General features: G+C 38.6%; 1 protein-coding gene across 4 annotated transcripts in view; it reads left to right on the forward strand.

Annotated features, from left to right (window-relative positions):
* TSC22D1 (TSC22 domain family member 1) overlaps positions 1–20,785 on the forward strand; it is a 145,272-nt gene that overhangs the window by 100,836 nt on the left and 23,651 nt on the right. The window contains exon 1 of one of the 4 annotated variants that reach the window (XM_017870994.1): positions 808–890. The exons of the other annotated variants lie outside the window; for them this stretch is intronic. The gene's annotated coding sequence lies outside the window, so the exon portion shown is untranslated. Of the gene's footprint in view, positions 1–807; positions 891–20,785 lie in introns of those variants that run through there. 4 annotated transcript variants of the gene reach the window in all.

Genomic DNA, 20,785 nt, shown 5'->3' on the forward strand with positions numbered 1-20,785 from the left:
TTGATTTTATCATTCTCTTGTCTACCTTCTGGAACAACGTTGCAGACTGTTTAAATAATAGAAAAACAAATGAAGAATTGTAGATTTCTTTTTGTTTCCCGCCCCTTCCCCACCTCTGCTCCAATAAGATAGTATATTTCTAGGGCTAGAGTAAAATATCTAAGATGTAAATTGCAGGAAGTACAATGAGGCCTTATTGTACTGGGAATGAAAAAGTTGTCAGACATCTCATTTCTACATTTCTGAGACTTCTTGATACCTGCTTGCCTTGCCTGGGTTTTGGTTTGCTTGTCTGGTTAGTTTTTCTTCCCTTTACTCTCCCTCCCTCCTTTCACTCTCCTCCCATCCTCCTTCCCCTACCTCCCTTTCTTCATCTCCTCTCCCTCCTTCCTCCTTCTTCCCTCCATTCCTATTTTTATCCCTTCCTTCATCCTTTCTTTTCCTCCTCTCCTTCCTTCCATTCTTGCGTCCTTACTGTTTTTTCACCCCGACATAAGTGTTTCAAAAGTTGGGAAAACCCTCACTAGATCTTCCTGATTTTGGGATCAAGACAAAATGATCTGTAGAGGTCATATGTCATTAACTTGTCGCACTCTAAGAAAACCTAAAGAAAATCACCCATGCCTTTTAAAATGCTTAAAACATAACAAATCACTATATTCATAGTATTTTTGTTCTCTTTGAAGTGATGAGTCATCATAAATAAATTGGACCACTGCCCCTTTAAGTAGAAACTGCCTTAGGGGACTGATGGAACTTTGGGGCTACTTCCTGAAGCACTTGTTGGTCCACCAGGAGTGTCAGTTGGGCCTGGGTGAGAAGAAAGGCCCAAGAAAGCCACCATTGTCTGTAGCATGAAGCTTTTCCTGTAGTCTAGTGATAATCCTGCTGTGAGTACTTCACTGTCATTCAAATAATTGCGGAAGGAATTGTCTCTCAGTTGTCCTAAGTCCTGCCTAGTACCTTGAAAGGCAGTTGGTTTCTCAGTACCCATTTTGGAGGGTGAAATTAGGTTCAGTTCAGCCATTTTAGTTTTTTGCTTTGTTTTTCCTAGCTAGAAAAATTTTAAGCTACTTTAAAATCCCTTGGAGGATTATTTGGAGATCATGATAGAAATTTTTTCCTTTACTGGTTAACTGAGATGAATTATATGGTCCTTTTTTAGCTTAAGATCTTTAAACATTTAGTTGCATAACAGCTTTTTAATTTGTTCGATTCCTCAGTTGAAGCCATTACAAATTGACTTAAAATTGTAAATGAGTATTATACTGAGCCTTTCTATCAGAAAACATTAGCTTAATTAGTCTATAATTAAAGATGATGTTAGCTATACTTTAGTTTGTCTTAGGAATAGAGGTCCTTGAATTATATGTAAACCATCAGTTGCATGATTCTTTTGAAATGTGGATTTTTCTGAATGCTTAATAAAGCTGACCTGACTCTAGCTTAATGATTTAAAAATATATACATCTATGCTAAATATATACACATAGACACACATACATATATACTGCTTCTACTGTTTCTGTAACTTAAACTGATTTGCATGCTGACAGAATTACTCATCCAGTTGTACAGTTTTATTTTTATTTATTTTTTATTTTTAGAGTCAGGGGACTTGCTCTGTCACCCAGGCTGGAAGTACAGTGGCATGATCTTGGCTCACTACAACCTCGACCTCCTGGACTCAAGCAGTCCTCCTGCCTCAGCCTTCCAAGTAGCTGGGACTACAGGTGTGTGCCACCATGCCCGGCTAATTTTTGTATTTTTTGTAGGATGGGTTTTCACCATGTTGCTCAGGCTGGTCTCAAACTCCTGACCTCAAGTGATCCACCTGACTCAGCCTCCCAACGTGCTGGGATTACAGGCGTGAGCCATTGCGCCTGGCCTCCAGTTGTATAGTTTTAAATGAATATAAAATACTTGAATGATTGGTATATTTAATATTATTTAATAAATTTAATATTTTAAATTAATCTAAAAATGCATTAATCAGTTTGAATAAAAGATATACATTGGGTCTGAAATTCCAATTGAGAAATTTTATGCTTAAATAAAAATTGTTGAATCTTAAAGGAGAAATAAGGCTGGGCATGGTGGCTCACACCTGTAATTCCAGCACTTTGGGAGGCCTAGGCAGGAGGATCACTTAAGGTTAGGAGCTCAAGACCCACCTGGGCAACATGGCGAAAACGTGTCTCTACGAAAAATACGAAAATTAGCTGTGTGTGGTGGTGTGCACCTATAGTCCCAGCTACTTGGGAGGCTGAAGTGGGAGGATCAGTTGAGCCTAGGAGGTCGAGCCTGCGGTGAGCTGATATCAAGCCACTGCACTCCAACCTGGGTGACAAAGTGAGACACTGTCCCCAAAAAAAAAAAAAAAAAGAGAGAAATAAGCTTTTTACCTAAATTAACCCTTGCATATGATGGCAAAATTTCCTAATTCTTTTAGTGATAAACTAATTAGTCCATTATTTAAAATTCAAATTTCTTTTGATTTATGGGTTTCTGAAGTATTTGTAAACTTTCTAGTAAAATAATCATGAAATTTTAGAGCAAGAAAGGGACTAAAAATAGCATTTGATTACTAATAGTCAAATGATGTTTGTTTCTATAACCATATAGATGTAAATGGAAAGATTGTTTTTTTAAAAGAACATTGAAATAACTTAGATTTTAGTTGTTGATCTTAACAGACAACCGGGAGTTAAGAGTAATTTTTGGCTGGTCTGAAGGGGGTGAGTTATCTCAACTGATTGTTCACAGTCAGTTACAGATTAAACTCCTTGTTTTACTCTTTCCCACTTCTCACTGCTGCACTTGACTAGTCTTAAAAAAAAATAAAATAAAAAATAATTTTAGAACTGGCTGTGATGATTTTCTAAAAAAAGACTTTTTTTTTTTTTTTTTGAGACAGGGTCTCGCTCTGTCTGGAGCGAGGCTGGAGTGCAGTGGTATGATCTCAGCTCACTGCAACCTCCACCTCCTAGGCTCAGGTGATCCTCCCACCTTAAAGATTTAATTAGAAATTTATTTAATGAAAATTTTGGAAGATACGAGAAATTAAAAGAGAAATGCCTAACAAATCTGTGTACCAAAGGCACTGGATGAAGGATAAAGAAATTATATATCAGATGCACGTGATTGTAATATATATAGATATAATTTTGTATCTGTGTATATTTAAAACATATAGTATATAATGTATATATGGACATGTATATATGTAAATGTGTGTGTTTTTAACTAAAATTATACTTTAGTGAATATTTTAAATCTGATAGCATACCCCTACCTGGGAGACACTTTTCTAGAGGAAATTATATCTAATTGCAGGGACATTTAAGAAGAAACCTAAGAAAAGCCATTTATTTTATTAAGAAAGCCAAAAGGGAGAATGGAGTAACTTTAGAAGGGACTGTAATAGAGCTTTCACACATGATACTTAATTAAAACAATGAAATTTAAAGCAAATCAACTTGCAAATCTTGTTTCTTGAATTTTATTTTTTAATTTCTTGTTTTAAACCACGTTCTGAAACCATCTTGAATTTTCTTTAATCTTATATTTTTCTGAGTTTACTTAAGGATTTATAGATAATACTGATATCCTGTATCTCCTGTAGCCATTTACTGGATTATTTGGACATTATAACTTATGGACAGGAAAGATAAAAGATTATTAAAAAATCATTTGCATAATCATTATCCCTGATAAACCTTTTTGTTTTGTACTTTTTTCTGTTAATGCCAATCTTGAGTCTTTGTAGCAAGACTTATGCTATAAAAATAAATACTTAGCAAAGTTGTTGATACGGTTTGACCGTGTCACCACCCAGATCTCATCTTGAATTCCCACTTGTTGTGGGAGGGACCTGGTGGGAGGTAATTGAATCAAGGGGGCAGGTCTTTCCCCTGCTGTTCTCATGATAGTGAATAAGTCTCATGAGATCTAATGGTTTTAAAAAGAGGAATTCCCCTGCACAAGCTCTCTCTCTTTGCCTGCTGCCATCTATGTAAGACGTGACTTGCTCTTCCTTGACTTTCGTCATAATTGGGCTTCCCTGGCCACGTGGAACTGTGAGTCCAAGTAAACCTCTTTTTCAAATGGCCCAATCTCAGGTCTCTATCTGCAGCATGAAAATGGACTAATGTAATTGTACAATTAGATGTGGAGCTTATTTCGAGAACAGTTTGAGGGATAGAAGGTATGTTCAAAAATATACACCTGAAAACAAAATTGTCTTTCCTTCAAGATTAGGTCATGGCTCACTGCAGCCTTGACCTCCCAGGCTCAGGCAAAGGCAGTCCTCCCATCTCAACCTCCAGGGTAGCTGGATCTACAGGCGCATGCCACCACAACTGAATAATTGTTTGTAGAACTGGGTTTCACCATGTTGTCCAGGGTGGTCTCAAATTCTTGGACTCAAGTGATCTGCCCACCTCAGCCTCCCGAAGTACTGGGGTTACAGTCGAGGACTATGCTTTTTCATGTTTCTGTTCTAAGGACCTGGTACACATAGCAGGCCCTTATGTGTGTGTTGCGTGAATGAGTGGGTGAGAGGGGAGACAGAGATCAGATATGTCAGTGGTTATGAGTGTCTGTGAAGGGTCGATACCAGTGTGCAAGGTAAAACATGCTGGCTTAGATGAAAAAAGAGAAGGAACAATTCTCAAGTTGTGAGATAAAAGAGATGACCAGTACTTGTTAAATGGAAGAATTAATTCAAAGGATGCTGTGTAACAGAAAAATGCCACAGTTTCTCTTTGCATTTGTGGCCCCTCTTTATTCCAGGGGTCACATTCTAAGACTCCCCATGGATGCCTGAAACTGAGGATAGGATCAAAAACCAATATTCACTATGTTTTTTCCCTGTACATACATACCTGTGGTAAAGCTTAATTTATAAATTAGGCACAGTAAGAGATTAACAATAACAGTAATAAAATAGAACAATTATAACGATATGCCAGCATTACTACTCTTGCACTTTGGGCTATGAAGTAAGATAAGGGTTACTTGAACCCTCCAACCACTTTGACACGCTGACAGTGGATCTGATAACTGAGACAGTTACTGGGTGAGGAATGGGCAAGTAGTGTATACAATGTGGATCTACTGGACAAAGGGAGGATTTCAGCACGTAATTTAACATTTATGACTTATTTCTGGAATTTTCCACTTAGTATTTTTGGAGTATGGGTAACTGAAATCATGGAAAATGAAACCACAGATAAGGGAGGACTCCTGTAATTGGTAGTTTATATTTTCATAGGATAAGCTTTCAATATTTTATTTTTCAAAGGAGACTTAGTCATCACTTAACAGTTTTCTAAAAGTAATTATTGTAGATGATGCTCTGATACTGCCAGTGGTTCTGTGTTTTAATTCACTATTTTAGAACTATTCTCTTATATGTCAATATGATGTTAAGAAACAAGTCTATTTAGGTTCATTGAAGAGTCTGAACAATCTAAAAATTATATGTTTAGTAAAGATATAGAAATTTACCATATTTGATCTCTACTTATAGTTAAAAATTGATCAAGCAATGCTGTCTAGTAAAAGTTGTGCAGTTCTATTTATTTAACATTCTGGCTATTTAACTATCAGAAAGGAGAGTGTGATGGTAAGAGTTTATCAAGAGATATCCAAGTGTTACCCAATTGCATTTCCACATCTTACGTTGGAAGAGAGAATTTAGTTTTGATCTGAGAAATAACTTCATTTCAAACAAATTTCAGTGCATTTTAGCTAATGTCAGCATGAATATTTAATATTTTAAAATAACTTTATCTTGATTAATATTTTTTCAAATAAGCACTTTTTTTAAAATTAGAAAATTTATCGTAAAGTGTGAAGTACTTTTGAATAGGTACCACAAGGTGGCAGGATTGTATTTTGTAGATTCTTTTAGCTTTGATAAACCCTTGGTTATCTAAAATCTAAGTTTTCCAGGTGGTTAGCTATTATGCATTTTATATGCCAGAACTTTTAAATTTTAACTTTTTTGATGGAAAACTAAACTATATGTCTCACTTTCCTGATTTCTTAAGCAGTAGAATATAACTTAACCGTTGTCAGTGAGCCATTTGAATATGTTATTGGATGTGATTAAGATGGAGTGGTCAGTAACAGTAGTGTGGAGGGAATAAGGACTGGTCCCAGCAGAGACTCTGGACCTTGACTCTTAAAAGCTGGGTCTGATGTCAACTTGCTTTTTGCTTTATCTACATTTTTTCCTGTTGAAGGTGAAGTGAATCATGTCAAGTGCCAGGCTCTGGTGTGGTACAACGTGGCTACTTTCTGTAACATTCAATAGCAAATGAAGGCAGACACTGCCTTCTCCCAGTGGCTTTTGTGACACAGGGTATTTGGGGAAGGAAAATAAACTATGAGGCCTTAAAGTTTCTTCTTCAAACACCAGTATGGTAAAGGTAGCACCAGACCATGAGGAATGAGTTCTGTAGTTATGAAGAATATTAAAAACAAATCTAACTGCTCATGGAGCAATTTTAAAGACTCTTTCCTATAAAAAATTTTAGACTCTGAGTTGTGCATCATTTGTATGAATGAGATAATATTAATTATAAAGGGTGTGGCCAGACACGAATCTGTTTTCCTTTCGAATCCAGTTACCTGCTCTGGTAATTGGAGAGCTGTTTCAAGGCAGTTTGTGCCTTTATTGGTGAACAAGCAGTGGGTAAAATCTTCATCCTTTGGACTTCTTGGTTTGCTCATTTGTGGATACTGCTTTTTCCAGAACCTTTCTTTCCATTGCCACAGGCTTCCAGGTCTGGAATTGTTCTGCGAATCTGTTATAAAAGATTGGACTATGGTGAAGTATTCTTTTGCATTTGTTCCCTTCATTAATTATTTGCATATTTTTCTAATCTTTTAAAAGATGAATCAATTTAACCTCACATAAGCACTAAGAAAGCAACAGTTGAGCCTTACCTTAAGGGGAGAGGAGAGGGCATGATTTCCAGCAGCAGTCCTTTCTCTGGCTCTCTTAAAATGTTTATCTACCTGTCTGCCACTTTCTTACTCATATGGATTTTGCATGATGGCTACATAAATCATCAAATTACAGAGGATTTTTTCCCTCTCATCTTACATTCAGTCCTCAAGGGGTGATGGAGAACTTTTATGAGAGCTCCAGAGAAGCCACAGGAAATAACTGATAAATTAGCTCCACCTGAAATGGGTATTAGGACATGGTCATTTGACTCTTCTCAGTTCTGCTTGGTAGGAGAACTTTTTTTATTTTTTTAAACTTCATAGTAGACGAGTAAGTGGAACTTTCATGACTTAAATATATAGATAAATTTCACTAGCTTGTACTTCTAGGATTGGATACGTTTTCCTCTTGGCATGGTACTATGTGTTTTCAAGTAAAAATAATACGATTCAAGACTGACAAACTGGCTCAGTGAATTATACAAGATTCGTGCTTTAAAACACAGTCTAAACCCTCCCTGTTGCTTTGGGGCAGAGTTTTTGTGTAATTGGACATCTAAAACTAACTCTGAACCTCAAGATTACCAGAAAGATCAGATGCAAGAGCTGAATTTGTGTTAAGAACGTCCTCCTACATATTCTGCCAAAAGTTTAAGAGCTATTAGTAAAAGCAGCTCATTTGAAGTAGTATGAGATTTGAACATTTTTAACTCCAAGATAGCTAGAATTTTATTAAACCGGATTTAAATAATTAGCCCACAATTTAAATACTTTTCTTATTTTAAATGTAGCTTGAGATATATTTGTTTTTAGGAAGGAATTTTGGATTAAAAATGCATTGTATTTGAATTTAGAAAAGGGAAGCCAGAGATGGGTAGGTGGTGGGTAGCTATAGATCTTGAATGCCCAGCTTATAAAGATTGGGGGCTTATCCTGTAGGTACCCTGTAGTCATTAACAGACTTGTAATTGCATGGGTGACAGGCAGGAAATGTTTTAAGAGAATTAGCCTGAAAGCACGGGGTGGATTTGCTTGGATCCAGCTGGAGAGAGATTGGAGTCAGATTGACCAGTGAGATGATATGGCAATTAATAATCTGGAAGTTTATGATATAAATCTGAATTCGTGTGATGTCGGTAGGAATACAGAAAATTTGAAAGCCTTTAAGATATTATTAGGGCAGAACTGATAAAACATGGCAACTTGCTAAGTGAGGTTAAGAAAAAACTATGTTATATAAAATTTCTATTTTTGTTAGAAACAGCAAACTTAGACATAAGCCCATCTTCTACAGGAAAACTATTTCTGTGCATTTAGCATATTGTAAATTCTTCATAATAAAGGTAATAATACTTCTTGATATAAAGACCAATAATGGGAAATAGTATTGATTTTGTGTCTGATTTCAAAGAGTGAAATGGCTAAAGCGACTTGAAAGCTCCCATAGTGTAGTGGTTCCCAAATACTGGATAAATACCAGCTGCCTCAAAAAATTACTTGGTTTTTTGCGGGTGGAAGGTATCTTAAATAATGCAGAATGTCATGGTTAGGAGCACAGACTGTTTTGAAACCTGGATCTGTCTACCGTGGGCAAGCTATTTCTCTGCGTCCCAGGTGACTGTTAGGGTTGTTAGAGGAACTAAATAAGATGATACATACGAAGTGCTTAGAAAATTGCCTGGCATATTGTAAATGCTGAATAAATGGTAGCAACTTAAAAAAAAATTCAATAGTTCTAGGGGTACAAGTGGTTTTTGGTTACATAGATGAATCGTACAGTGGTGAAGTCTGAGCTTTTAGTGTACCCATCACCTGAATAGTGTACATTGTACCCAATAGGTGATTTTCTATCCCTCATCCCCTTTCTACCCACCCTGCTTGTGAGTCTCCAGTGTCCCTTATACAGCTCTGTATGCCTCTGCATACCCATGGCTTAGCTCGTGTTTATAGGTGAGAACATTTGGTATTTGATTTTCCATTCCTGAGTTGAGTTTGCTTTGAATGATGGCCTCCAGTTCTGTCCAAGTTGCTGCAAAAGACATTATTTTGTTCTTATATGGGTGTTGTTTTTATTCCATGGTGTGTGTGTGTGTGTGTGTGTGTGTATGTAGTTTGATCCCATATCTTTGCAGTTGTGAATTATGCTGTGATAACGTATAAGTGCTAATGTCTTTTTTATATAATGACTCTTTTCCTTTTGGTAAATACCCAGTAGTGGGATTGCTGGATTGAATGGTAGACCTTTTAGTTCTCTGAGAAATCTCCATACTGTTTTCTACAGAGGTTGTACCAATTTCCCACCAACAGTTCCCTTTTCACTGTGTCTGCACCAATGTCCATTGTTTTTTGACTTTAAACAATGACCATTCTGCCTGGGGTAAGGTGGTATCTCATTGTGGTTTTGATTTGCATTTCCCTGATGATTAGTGATGTTGAGCATTTTTTCATATGTTTCTTGGCCATTTGTATATCATCTTTTGAGAAATATCTATTCATATCCTTTGTCCACTTTTTAATGGAGTTATTTGTTTGTTTTTTTCTTGCTGATTTGTTTGAGTTCCTTGTAGATTATGGAGATCAGTCCTCTGTCAGGTGTATAGTTTGCAAATATTTTCTCTCATACTGTAGGTTGTCTGTTTACTCTGTTATTTCTTGTGCAGAAGCTTTTAGGTTAATTAAGTCCCATTTATTTATTTTTGTTTTTGTTACACTTGCTTTTGGGATCTTAGTAATAAATTATTTGCTAAGGCCAGTGTCCAGAAAGTGTGTCCTGGATTTTCTTCTAGAATATGATTTCAGGTCAGAGATCCATGTCCTTAATCTATCTCATGTTAATTTTTATGTATGGTGAGAGGAAGAGATCCAGTTTCATTCTTCATAGCAGCTATTGTTTTTGTTTGTTTGTTTGTTTTGAGAAGGAGTCTCACTCTGTTGCCCAGGCAGGAGTACAGTGGCGCGATCTTAGCTGACTGCAACCTCTGCCTCCCATGTTCAAGCAATTCTCCTGCCTCAGTCTCCTGAGTAGCTGGGACTACAGGCATGCACCACCACGCCCAGCTAATTTTTGTATTTTTAGTAGAGTTGGGGTTTCGCCTTGTTGGCCAGTCTGGTCTCAAACTCCTAACCTCAAGTGATCTGCCCACCTCAGCCTCCCAAAGTGCTGGGATTATAGGCATGAGCTACCATGCCCGGCCATAGCAGTTATTGTTGCTAATTTATTATTTTATATCTCTGGAGATTCAAATTCATAAGGTTTGACATTGGGCTCAGGAATCTGTAATTTTTTTCTTTTTTCTTTTCTTTTTTTTTTTTTAAGACACGGTCTTATTCTGTCACCCAGGCTGGAGTACAGTGGTATGATCTCAGCTCATTGCAGCCTTGACCTCCTGAGCTCAGGTGATCCTCCTACCTCAGCCTCCCAAGTAGCTGGGGCTACAGGTGTGCGTCACCATACCAGTCTAATTTTTTTGTATTTTTAGTAGAAAACAGGGTTTTACTATGTTCTCCAGGCTGGTCTTGAACTCCTGAGCTCAAGCGATTTGCCTGTCACGGCCTCCCAAAGTGCTGGGATTACAGGCATGAGCCACTGTGCCTGGCCAAGGAATCTGTATTTTTAAAATATTCCCTCTTGTGATTCTGATTACCAAGTTTGAAAACTTCTGTTGCCACCCACTTATCTACCTCCATGTAATAGGACTGTATTTAAATCACTCTATACATTTTTATCTTTTATTTTGACATTCCAAAGATGGCCATGTTTTAAAATGGTACATGCTATTATTTGAATGTGCTAAGTCGCACTGAATAGCTTACCCAAATCCCTCTGGTACCAGTTCTAAGCTTCTACCCTCTCCCCACACCCCTTCCCTAGCTTCTTGAGGATCGTAAATCCTACCCCTTGGGTGCCAGCCCTATGTGCTGCCTTCTTGAGAAGCCTAGATGAGTGCTCCTGGGGGCTTGGCCCTCACACTGCAGCTCTGCTCATTTCCAGCCCTCCTTGTGTCCTAGGAATATCCTTGTAAATGTTGTTGGGAAAAATGAACATACAGTCTTATTTACTAATTAAAAATTGCAAAGTTTTTTGTTTTCGTTTCTTTTCTTGAGACAGAGTTTCACTCTTGTTGCCCAGGCTGGAGTGCAATGGCGCAATCTTGGCTCACTGCAACCTCCGCCTCCTGGGTTTAAGCGATTCTCCTGCTTCAGCCTCCCGAGTAGCTGGGGTTACAGGTGCCTGCCACCACCACGCCTGGCTAATTTTTGTCATTTTAGTAGAGACAGGGTTTCGCCATGTTGGCCTGGCTGGTCTCGAACTCCTGACTTCAGGTGATCCACCCACATCGGCCTCCCAAAGTGCTAGGATTACAGGCATGAGCCACCGTGCCTGGCCCAAATTGCAAACTTTTTAATACATAATTAGTATCAGTCGTGGGCTTTGTTGTTGTTAAGAAAATTTCTTCCTAAGAGCTATTCTCCAATGCTCTGATTGCTGCCAGTGCCCCCTCTGGTCTAGTGGTTTGTAGCCCTGGCTTCGCGTTGACATCACCTAGGAGAACTGACTCACACAAGATGAGTGCAGTCTGAATCTCTGAGGTATGAGCCTGAACATCTGTATTTTTTTAAAAGCTTCCTACATTGATTCTGGAGTTCATCCAAGGTTGAGAACCACTGACTGAATTAGTCTCATCATTGTCATGCACCTCTCCCCACATAGAGTCCTGTTAGAAGAAGGAATGCTTCAGCCATATGACATGAATATAGCTTTCTTAGCCTGGCAAAGTCTTTGTGGGTAAAGACAAAGTTTAAGCCTGCATTTTTTTTCCTGGGAGACTCTCCTTGTATTCCTGTCTCTGTGCTTTAAACCTTCACACATGCTATTTCCATATTAGGTCAAGGTCCTGTGCTATATATCGTCCTAGTACTGTGAAAGTTTCCTTCAGACATTTCTTCTATGCCACGATATATATGTTCCTAAATACCTGGTTCTGCAGCATTATGTGCTAAAAATAAGACAGCTTATGGAGAAAACAAGGTGGGGGCCAACCACTCATAACTTGTGCAACATTGTAACCAGAGCAGTGAGAAAACAAAAAGTTGGTACCAGTTTAGTAAAATAGCAAGCTCTAATGGTAGGTATTAAAAATACACAAAGAAGAAGAGTGAAATGCTAGCAACATTTTTAATTAGAGCGGAGGTGGCAGGTACTGATATAACACAGAAGGAAGTGGAGCTCCAAACCAGGGGGGCTGCAGTATAAGGTTGGGTGCAAGAGGCGGGGTAACCTGGCATAAGCTGAAAGCAGCACAAAACTGGTAGGGGCTCCTGGTAGAAGTGCTTGCTTTTAGGTCTTGTTAAATACAAATGAAAAGGTTCTTCCTGCTGCTATACAGCAGAGCTGAGAGCTCTTTCCATTCTTGATAAAGGCTGTAATTCACTGGCTGTACTGAGTGCTCTTGTGAAGGAAAAAACCCTGTGAACCAATATGACTTTTATGTTGTGCTAACATCATTTTCCCATTTACTAATTGCTTAATTGATTTGCCTTCTAGAAGGAATTAATTTGCCTTCCAGAAACATAGGGGGAAAAAAAGACTCTATCATTATTTCACTATCTGTAATCCTAGATAAATTTGATTAAAGTCTCCTATAAACTCCATAAGATCAGTGATGGTGACTGTTCTGACTTGTCATCTTCACAGGCATTTGTTCAATGAGTGAATGACTTAGGTAAAGCTTCTCCAATGAAAATGGTGGGAGTAATATGAACATTACATATGGAACAATGAAAGTGACATAACCTTAAAGAAAGTTTAAGAAGTAGAAGAAGAAATTTCTCCCAGTCCTCTTCTATTACAGTCACACTGAAATACTATTATTATTTTTACATGTCCTTTTATTAGGTCTCTATTGCTACATTACAAGTTACCCTAAAATTCAGCGGCTTAAAACAATGAGGATCATCTTAGTTTCTGAGGGCCAGGAATTTGGAAGTGGTTTAGCTAGGTGGTTCTGGCTTAGGGTCTCTTATGAGGTTACAGTCAAGCTGTCAGCTAGGGCTTCCATCATCCCAAGACTTGACACTGGGGCCAGAAGATCCATCCTAAGAGAGCTCACTCACATGGCTGGCAAGCTGATGCTGGCTGTTGGCAGGAAGCACCTCAATTCTTAGCACTGTGGAACTCTCCATAGGCCTGCATGAGGGTTTCATGCTTGAATATGAAAGTGTAAGCTATGTACATACATGTAAGATAACTCAGCAACAGTTACAGTAAACAGTATGGGAAGTGACTAATTTTTCTCTTATGATTTAATCTATTCTGGCATTCTTTGACAGTTGCCATGATTGGATTATAGGTAAGGATTCTGTAAAATGTTTTCTTCTTTATTATATCTTAAGAGCAAATGGCTATTAATTTGCAAATATAATTTTTTTCATGAAATCCTTTAATCAAGTGCCACACATTTAAGGAGTTAGCTATTTGTTTAAAACGGCCATTTTGAAAGAACTATTCTCTTTGTGCAAACCTCCTAATGAAATTCAGCAGTGAATCTGATTTTATTTGCATTGACCCACCTCTGAGTTTAAGTGTTTTGTGTTTAACATATGGGCTGTTTAGCCACTTTAACTTCTAATTCAAAGTCAACCAGTAACTAAACTGCAGTTTAGCCGTTTAGTCTATAATTCTGGATAGACTCAAGAGTAATACAGATATGTGAGAAGCTTGTGGATTTGTCAAATAAGTTGAATTTGATGTATGAATGTTAGGTCATTACCACACTTAGAAACTTCCATGGACTGTTTGCTGAAAATTCATAATTTTAGAAAATACTATGTGGCTTTTAAATCTATTTATTACTCTTTTTCTCTATGCTTATACAGAGTGGTGACGTCTGTTTTTGTTCCTTTGTCAAGTAAAACTGATCCCTTTGATCAAACACATGAGAAACTCATAGGCAATATTTTCTTGTATGATCAGCTTTGGTTTTTATTTTAGAACTAGGATTAGTAGGGGAAAGAAAGAAAATATTAAGTGATCGCTTTCACTGACGACTGGCAGGATTTAAACTGTTTAAGTTCCTCAAACTCTTTGTAAGTGCAGTATGCATCTAAAATCTTTATAAATTATAGTTTGCAATTATATATTAGCTTGTAACTGTTTACTTTTCACAAATAAGTAAGGAGTTTTTAAAAATTCCCAAACACGTTAATCATCCTAATGGATCGGAGACATACCATGCTTGATTCTTTCTGTTCCTTATTCTCTTGTACTCTAGTTTTGTGACTTATTTTTTGTTCTCTTGAGGGTCTTTCTGAATTTTTTATATTCTCTTATTGATTTGGAAATAGAGCCTATATCAAGTACTTAAAGCACCCAGACAAATACTGTAAGTAGAGGAACCTCTAATGTCTTGTATCTCATAATATGGACTTTTAACTTCTATTTACATGTCTTGATATTGTGTAAGATTTGTTTTTATTTAGATTTTTGTGCTGTAATTGTACACATTGCCATTTGTAGGCTTGTAAATGATTTACTGGAGTAGTGATCCATAGTAGTGTGGGCTAGAATATATAGCTTGAATATTTGCTATAATGAAATGATCACAGAGTAGGACTCAGAGGCTTATTAGAAATATACCATTACTTATTTCTTTTGTTGAACAAGTCTGCTTTCTTTTTCCATAAAATAGATTAAATGAGGCCATTGTGATATAGAGTTTATAGACCCATATTTTCTATGGCCCAGCACCTTTCCGAAAATGTTTGTAAAATAGATGTTTGATGTTATGTAACTTGAACAAAACAAGGTGCTTAGTTAAATGATAGTAATTTTTCTTGTTACTCTGCTGAAATAACATTCATATATATTTGTGGGGGTAATCGCAGAGTCACCAGTCTGAATTATTCTTATTGTATAATGGTTTCTGTATAATACATAGTCCTATTTGTTATTGTAATAGACTCATTTGAAATGATGATTACATTTTGATTACCTGGCTTCTTTTAAAATCATTTATCTCCCCTCTCCCTCCAGCAGAAACCCTTTAACAGAATTTATTCCTGGTCTCTGCTTTTGCCTTCCTTCTGTTCATATTATATCTTCATGCTATATATTTAGGAATTGCCTTCCTAAAATGCAGAGCTGGTCAGGCTACTCCCCTGCAGTAAACACGCCACTGGCTGCTCACGTTTCCTAGAGGCAGGGTTGATATTTCGCTGGTTTGCACTAGTTAGTTACTGGCCATTTACAACCGGTATCTGTTCTGATTGGCTGGGGCTCATGTGCTGTGGGGTGAATTTCTATTCCTTAGCAGTGTTTTCAGTGTTTGGGGGGGATTAGAAGATCTCTGAATGAATATTTATCTGCCTTAATTTCCCACCATTCTGTAATTATTTCAGAGGACCCTACTGTTTGGGCACCTTCCATAACGATGCTTTCACTTTCTGCCTCTGTTTTGGACATTTTCTGCTTTTTCCTTAACATGGTCATTCTCTGGTCTAATTAATGATTTTAAGATTATTCTTGAAGATTTAATTCAGGAGAAAATTCGTTGGTGAAACCTTTACTGACTCCTTGCCACCTAGTACTTTACCCAGTTCCCTCCTCTTATACTTTCCTGGTACCTGCCCTACCTAAGATACCATACTTATTACTTTGCCCTATAATTATTGCTTATAAATCTACCACTCCTTCTGGACTATGGGCCAATCACAATGTTTACCACAGGTAGACACTAAATAAATATTTAAGTGTATGGGAAGAAGTTAGATTTTTGAGTCAGAAAAACCTGAGTTCATATTCCAGGTCAGCTATTATACTTACTAGCAGTATGAGAGTGAACAAATTAATTTTGCGTAGTCTCAGTTAACTACTAATTTGTATATGCAATGATAATAGACGTGAATTGAATATTAAGCTAGATAATGTGTACCATGCTTATATTACCTAGGATTTAGCTGTTCAATAAACATCCCACTCTCCTACTTAAATTTGGTTTAAAATTATTGTTTTGCCTTTCCTTTTCTCTTTGAACTTTAATTTATAACAAGAAAGCTGTTTTTATCTGAAAATATCTCTGTTCTACTGGTCTGTGATAAAACTAGATGATAAATTATATCATTCCTACTGCTAAGAAAAACCATTGTTTACACATTTCTACTAGCATTTTTTGGTTTGAAAGCTTTTTAGAAAGACGGCTTCTTCACTCTTCAAAAGAAGCCCAGTAACTAGTATAATGCCAGGCACAAGATGTTTGTGAATTAAGTGTTTGTGGAAAGGAGCTGTGGTGGGAAAGAAAGATTATCTCCCCTTCCTTGTTCTGGGGAGAAGGTCATTTGATATCCTGCTGGACCAACAAATATGCCAAAATCAAAGGAAGAGAAGACTAGAAGCGTTTGGGGCCTCCCTCCATAGCTTTTCCTAGAGGACAGTCTAAGAGGGCAGAGATGGCCTCTGTGAAAGGGGCTGCAAGGACTCTAACACAGTTTAGGACATCAAATAAATGGGTGAAGAAGTAAGAGCTGGTTCTCTTTCAAGACATAAAGTAAAAATATTAGGAATCACCCTCTGAACTAATTCATCATGTCATAGGGATTAAGGCAAAATTTGAGTTGCCCTTTTACCAAAAACAGTGAAGTCACTTACACATTGCTTCTCCAGATAATTATTCTGTGTCAGGGAAAAGGGCATCAAGTTGTATAAAGGTGGTTTTCATATTGGAAAAAAAATTCTTTTGGACGTAATCTATTATAATACTTTTTATATTAGGCCATTCTCAAGCAACTTTCTATTTTAAGGAGTAATTTGAGAAATGTGAGGATCTCTTTTGATTAACCCCAATTATGGCTAAAACCAAGTAGTTCAGAACACAAGGTCTTCATCTTAATTGGTCACCTTAATTACTGTGGAAAGTGCCAGGTTCTTTTCTTGTGTTATCTCTTTTAAATGTCGTAACAGTATTACTGTCACGGGATCCTTGGTGTCGCTTTTCCAGCCAGAAACCTCTGTGGCTGGTGGTGCCTTTGCTGGTGTTTTGCTCGGGCCCTCTGGGCTAATTCTGCCCTCTTGGCCTGGCTGGGTGCTCTCTGCTTGTGCTACCATCCTGGATCCCATGCCTGCCAGGGGTCAATGGCAAGGGGTGTGTGAAACGAACGTGGGGTCTCACCACTGCACACAGCCAGGTATGCTGGCTGCAGCGGGGTAGGCAGCTCTAGGCGCGGGCTCTGTGCAAGGCTGCGGCTGGACCAGGCATACTGGTCCATACACAATGGCTTCCACTGTGGGCACCGGGGAATACAGTGGTGCCTGGAAGCTTGGAGATGCCAGGAACCGCAGAGCCCCTAAGAGGGTGTCACAGCCCTGGGTTGGGCAATCCCTAGTTCTGGACTCCCTGAAGGGCTGCAGCTCTTCTCTTTCTTGTCACCTGCAATGTGGCAAGCCCTGTTTCTGTTACAACTCTTTCAGTCCAACCACTCGGCAGGTCCTGGGTTCTTGTCTCATGTCCAGGAAGAATGAGGTATGTGGACAATTGGAGGGTGAGCAAGGCAGAGAGGAGCTTCATTGAGTGACAGAACAGCTCTCAGGAGACCCAAGGTGGGTGGCTCCTTTCCACAGGCAGGTCGTCCTGGCAAGTATCCAGCTCTCCGTGGAGAGGAGACCCATAGTGGGCAGCTCCTTTCCATAGGCAGGTCATTCCCCACAAGTCGAGCAGACTCTAAGTGGGTAGCTCCTTCCTGCAGCTGGTAGTCCCCACATCTTTGCAAGTCTGGCTGAGTCTGGGGGTGTTTTATGGACTTAAAAGGGAGGAAGTATGTGCTGATTGGTCCATGGATGACCATGAGTGGGCCTGGAAAAAGCACCTAAGTTCTCACTCCTGTCCCACGGACTCCACCCAGAACTGGTAGCCCAGCCCCCAGGCTTTGGGCCATCCACTGCTTGAAGGTGGGGTTTCACCGGGGATCCTCCCCATTCCGTCCAAGAACCTGTCTGCCTCCCGCCGTCAACATGCTATTCACAGTGCCCAGGCTGTTCGTACTGAGGGGTGCCTGCAGGCTTGCACGGAGCTGCCCTCAGCCCCACCCTGGCCTCCTTCCTGCACTTGTCGGTGCCCAAAGTCCAGAGGGTCCGAGGCAGAGTAGGGGTGGCTGGCATGTCAGCTGCTGCCCCGAGCACATGCACACACCTGGCCGGACAGCGCCCAGGCTTGGCCATAACTTTCCTGCAAAATCAGAGCGGGCACTGGGAGTGGGAAGAGAGCAGGAGCAGGCCCTCCCAAGCCTGTGGGGGAAGTAGGGCTTCCTGGGCCCCGGAGAGCACACAGATGCCCAGGTCCGGAGGTGCGGCTGCTGCTGTGCCTGAGAGTGCAGGCTTCTACCCTGCTAACTTGGTAAGGGGTGGGGCTCCCACCTCTTCCTGGCCCTTGCTGGCTCTCTGGAGCCTGCAACGCCCGCCGTGCCTCCCCAACTGCAGCCAGCGTCTTTGCAGGCTGCTCCAGATGGGCTGCTGTTACCATTATTATGAAATATGTATTATTCACTCCCATTTTACTACGAAGAAGTGATTTTTGGAAGTTTGAATTAGGATCTAACTCCAGTGCTCAAAATCTGACTCTTTAAAAAGCTGCACTAAAATCAGTACTGATGAAGATGTTTTATAATTGCATTTATGGACTTAAATGGCTAAAACATCATAGATGCTTTCAAAGGTTGTTTGGAAACGATACTTTAGTTGGAATTAAAAAGGAAAGGCATCATACTATTAAGAGAACATTAAGAATTTTGGCTGATAGAATCACAGTGAGAAATTAGGAGGATGAGATTTGATAGAATATAGTGACTGGAAAGGCTTCAAAGACTTCACCGATCTGTTTCGAAAGTGAAAGTAGATCCTAGAACTTGTTCTACTTTTATATGAGCAGACTTTGAAATCTTGGAAACTTAGTTTTCTAATTCTGTCCAAGAATAAGAAACAGTGTCAGTTGACAGATCTGGTGTATATGTAATAGATAACTATTTCATCAGAATTGAAAGTTTGATCCAATATGTAGCCACCTTCTTCAATTAGCTTCTGTATCACTGCTGGAAATTATTTTTGCAGTTTTCTTAGCTGAGCTCTCTGCTTCACCCTACAACTGAAGGCTTTGGAAATTATAGATTTTTGAAACTACTAAACCAGCTACTACTGGCACAAAAGGAGCAAATTCTGCAGGATTTAGCTATTTCCTTTTTATATAAATAGAGCTTTCTCTTTTTTTTTTTTTTTTTTTGGCTATTTGCTTTTCAGTACATATATTCAACAAGCTTTCTTTTTCTTCTGCTTCTTTAGGGGTTGCTCTTTTTGACTTTGTAGCACTTAAAATTGCTTTAGCAATACGCGTTTCTTTTATTTCCATGCATTGTTTGTGAAGGCCCACAGCATGAATTTTATTTCTGTTGCTTGGGAGGTACCACATGTTCTCATCATGTATTCACTCATTTCTTTCAAAATGCCTTATTTTTGGCTTTTCCTCAATATTTAAAAGCTTTTGTTTGGTGCATGCTGCTTGTGTTTGAACCAGTGTGATTAGACATATTCGAGATGTTGAATGAGTGTTTTTATATAGAAAAGTTATCCTTTGCAAAAGAATAGCAAAACATGATTTTGCAGAATAACAAACGTGCTGAACTGAGGTAGCTGTTACATGTTTGAGATATGTGCTGTTTGCGTTTTGCTAGGTGCAGTTTTGGTTCAGCTGGGTGCAATTTCCTGCGTTTACCTGATGTTTCTCACAAACAAAATCACGCATAAGCAAATGTGAAATGTGCATTATGCTCTAATTATTCTCTAACATATAAATTATGTTGGAACAAATTGGTGTTTTCCAAACAAGTTTTATAACAGAACAGATTGTACTTGATAGGCTCTGTTAATTTTAAAAAGCTTGATCTGTAGTTCTAGGAAGTTTTCTTGAATTATTTTATGACACTTTTCTCCTGTTCATATTGTTACATTTCTGAAACTTATTTCGTTAAGATGTTAGCGCTTCTAAATATTAATAGCTATTATTTATTTTCTTTCCTGTATTAACCTTTTTTTGGGTATTTTGTTCTAATTCCTGAGATAGTTCTTCAACTTTACTCACTATTCTAGCACATTTTCACTTATGCTCTCATACCAATTTTTCAGTTTCCGAGAGCTCTTTCTGGTATTCTGAATGTTGTCCTCCTCTTATTTTATCCATGTAATCCTTTAGGATTTTACAAGTTTCCTCAATTCCCTACACTGTCTTTGTTTCCTACAGGTTCCTTTTGACTGAGTGTTGGCTATAGTAGAGAATTGTTAGACATTGCTCAGTTATTCAGTTGAGTAAGACTGGGTCTGTTTTATGCAGACTCTTATGTTGTCTGCACCTTGCACCTTGCACTTTTTGAGCATTGAGTTCTTCACTGCCTATTAATGGTCTCTGGACTTTCTTTACGGCTTGCTCACGTTTCAGCTTGATGAATTGCCATCTTTTTTCCAGCTTTGAAAAACTATTGAAATTGACCTCTCTTATATTTACTGTATCCTTATGTGTTTAAAACTGGGTTCTCATCTCTTTAGTGGTGTGTAGGTGGAAATACAGATAAACGAGTGTGTTCAGTTCACCATATTTAGTCAGAAGTAGCTTTAAACGGCTCTGTAATAAATTGCCCATGAGATGAATTCTCATGGCTTCTTGAACTATCCAAAGCAAGACTCAGAAAAGAGCTATCATTGCATATCCGGTGCTTAAATTTTGAGGCAGATGATTCTACAGGAGGACCTGACTTATTTGTACTTCCAGACAGGAAAAGTTTTTATTGGAAG

Source organism: Rhinopithecus bieti, unplaced genomic scaffold (genome assembly GCF_001698545.2).
Source record: "Rhinopithecus bieti isolate Rb0 unplaced genomic scaffold, ASM169854v2 scaffold_5273, whole genome shotgun sequence".
NCBI lineage: Eukaryota > Metazoa > Chordata > Mammalia > Primates > Cercopithecidae > Rhinopithecus > Rhinopithecus bieti.